This window comes from Hordeum vulgare, chromosome 4H (assembly GCF_904849725.1).
Source record: "Hordeum vulgare subsp. vulgare chromosome 4H, MorexV3_pseudomolecules_assembly, whole genome shotgun sequence".
Classification (NCBI taxonomy): Eukaryota; Viridiplantae; Streptophyta; class Magnoliopsida; order Poales; family Poaceae; genus Hordeum; species Hordeum vulgare.
In genome coordinates, this window is record NC_058521.1 from 561,915,639 (window position 1) to 561,918,952 (window position 3,314).

At 59.1% G+C, this 3,314-nt stretch overlaps 1 pseudogene; it reads right to left on the reverse strand.

The window, feature by feature from the left end:
- Positions 1-1,111: 1,111 nt before the first annotated feature.
- LOC123450756 lies at positions 1,112-2,155 on the reverse strand (annotated as a pseudogene).
- Positions 2,156-3,314: the final 1,159 nt, after the last annotated feature.

The window sequence follows — 3,314 nt, forward strand, 5'->3', positions numbered from 1 at the left end:
TCTGTTTATTATAAAAGGAGCTTCGCGCCTGCTTGTGCTGTTGTGCGTGCTGAAAACATGATTAGTGACAACTAATTCTAAGCATGTATGTATAGCAACACATGATTAGCACTACTGTGCTGCACGCAGGCAGGGCCAACGCCAACACTGGCGCGCGCGGGCTCATGCAGAAGTACAGTGCTTCCTCGTTTATACTCCCTCCGTCTCAAAATAACTGTCTTAACTTTGTACCAGTTCTAGTATAAAATTATACTAAACTTAAGACACTTATTTTAAAACGGAGAAAGTATTATGGACGAGGAAGTAGTAGCTTAGGGGCTAAGCTTTTGCGGTGACGGAGGCCGCCATGCTGATGCTGTGCTGGTCGAGTGTTGGGCGACGGAACCCACCTTCGTTCCGTTCCAACAAAAGAAAGTGGCGAGCGAAAGCACCGGCCTCGCTGCTGCTGCTGCTGCTGCTGCTGCTACATTGGGAGGTCTGGCTGGTTCGTTACTGGCCGTTTTGATGCAAGGTGGACGGGAAAAAAAGAAATGGAGAAAGGGATCTTTCGGTACGGCGCGGCCTCCGGGCAAGGGCACATGGGAAGGCAAGAGAAAGAGAAAGAACGACCATCCATCCTCCAGGCCAAGGCAAGGCGCAAGGCGGCGTCAGCGGACGGGCATACGAGGATTGCATGGATCGGATGGATATGCACACACATGCATTCATTCTCATCGCCAAGATGCACCCGAAACGGCGCGCGCCCGCCCGCCCACGGATCCCCGGCCACTGGCGACAAACACCAGAGAGGACGGATCGCCTTTGCGCAAAGCGAGCCGGATCAAAAGGAGGAAAAAGAGAGGGAGGGATCGGAGGCTGTTCATTTTAGTGGAGGCACGGGCCTGAACCAACCAGCGACCCAAAGGCAATGCGCATTGCGCGGTGCCGCCCTGTCCACCCCGTTACCCATGATCCAGAGTTAATCGCAAAAGACTACCACAATTCGGGCCGTATTCATAAGTTGGTGTCATCTTTTAAATTTTTTCCAAATACGTACCAAGATACATGCCGTATTTTGCAGATCCTATATTTCTACGTATAGATGCTCTTTCTGACACACATGACCCACCGGTCAGTCTCTTACAGGTAAAACCGGCCCGGACCGCTTCGATCCGGGGAAAACCGACTCTCTCTCTCCAGCCGGACCGGACAGCCAAAAATAAACCTTCTTCTCCTCCACACCTAGCCCACCCAACTCCTCCTCGGCCGCCCCGCCCAGCCCATCCCCGGCCTGCAGCCGGCGGCCGACGAGCTCGCCGTGCAGGCCCTTCTCCTTGACGAAGCGGCTCCACCCCTTGGTGAGCACGTAGCTCTGGTTGTTGTTCCAGTACGAGTACTGGAACCTCCACACCTTGCCGGCCACGTCGTCGAAGTTGAGCAGCATGCCCTTGCACTCGCCGGACACGGCGGCGCCAGCAGAAGGGAGCTGCAGCGGGAAGTGCTTCTCGGCGTGCTGCTTCGGGATCACCAGCCGATTCAGCTTCCCCACGTCGCTGGGCGTGACCGTTTTGTCGAACAGGTGCATGCGTCGCGCCGCCGGCGAGGGCGCTGCTCCGGAAGAAGGTGACCAGGGCGGAGGCAACGAGGACGGTGTAGGGGAGGACGCCGCAGCGGTGGCGAAGTAGGCGCTCTTGTGCTGTGTGAGCTCGTCGGGGTAGGTGTGCTTGCGCAGCAAGTCGACGACCTCGGCCTTGGAGCGGGCGGCAAGGAAGCGGAGCTCGGCTGCGTCATCCGGGTCGGACTCAGCGAGGGGGCGGAAGTTGGTGACGGCGTCGCGACCGCGGAAGCGCTACGCCGCCGCGTCGTAGGCGCGCGCCGCCTCGGCCTCGCCCGTGAACGTGCCGAGCCAGACGCGCTGGTGGCGCTCATAGATCTGCGCGCCCCACCGCCCATTGGGTTGCGGCACCACGCCCTTGTACTTGGACGACGACAGCCGCCTGCCGCGGCCGGAGTCCGCCTCCGCGCCGGCCTCCGGCGCATCCATGACCGTGCTGGCCCCGCTGCCGACGCGCTGCAGCAGCTTGGTCGTCAGCGCGGGCGGCGCCGGAGACGCCTTCTTGCCCGTGGACCCGTCGCTGCTCGCGTTGTCCGCGAGGCAGCTTCTGGCGCTGTCCATCCGAATCCGATCACCGAGAGATGAAGAAGATCGATGCTTAGGTAGGAGGAAGAGGAGAAGAGCTTAGCTAAAGGCTGAAGGTATAGCTGTGGTGGGAATGGAGGCAGTAGCGCACGGTGGACGCCGCGCGGTGGTGCACCCTCGCCAGGAACTTGGCCTTGACATGGAACTCTAGCCCCTTTGTCTCCGTAGATCCCCTTCCCCGCCTCTCACTCGCCTAACACCTGGCGCCGCCGTGATCCGCCTTCGCCCGAGCTCGCCTTGTCTGAGGTCGCCCCACCCTTGCTGCCGGCTACGTCGCCCAAGGCCGCGCAGTCCCAGCCCGCACGTTGGTTGTTGGTGAGTAACCTTCTCTCTGCTCCCTCTCAGATCCAAACCAGAGCTACCAGTTCGTCATCTCTGCCATGTGCCCCGCGAGGCCGATTCATGCTTCCAGCTGGCGCTCGGCCGTTGTGCAACGCATGCACCGCTGGCTCTCCCGACGCGCCACCGGCGCACGTCACGGTGCCCGGCGTCGCGCCCTCGCCACCCTCAGCGAGGTAGCCCGAGTAGACGGAGAGGAGGAAGGCGGCGCTGGTGACGTACTGCATGTTGTTCCACTGGCGCACGTAGAGCATCCCGCCGGGGCTGCGCTCGACGTTGTCCTCGGCGGCGGCGTTCTTGCCCATGCACGCGCACAGGCAGTGCTCCACCTTGGCGCGGTACCCCTGGAGCGTGGCCCGGTCACTACTAGGAAAAGGCTTGCTAATGGCGCACCTATTTTTGCTACTAATGGCGCACTATAGGTGCGCCACTAGCATCACGCCATTAGATTTTTTTACTAATGGCGCACCACAAGTGCGCCATTAGTATCTGGTATACTAATGGCGCACCTGGTAGTGCGCCATTAGTATTGCTCACGGTGCGTCATTAGTATCTGGTATACTAATGGCGCACCAAGTAGTGCGTCATTAGTATAGATCCTGGTGCGCCATTAGTATAGATCCCGGTGCGCCATTAGTATAGATCCTGGTGCACCATTAGTATAGCTTATGGTGCGCCATTAGTATGCCTCCTAGGGCCATATTTACCCATATGCTCTAGCTTACTAATGGCGCACTGGTGTGCTGAGTGATGCGCCACTAGTGTGCTGAGTGATGCGCCACTAGTATGAATATTA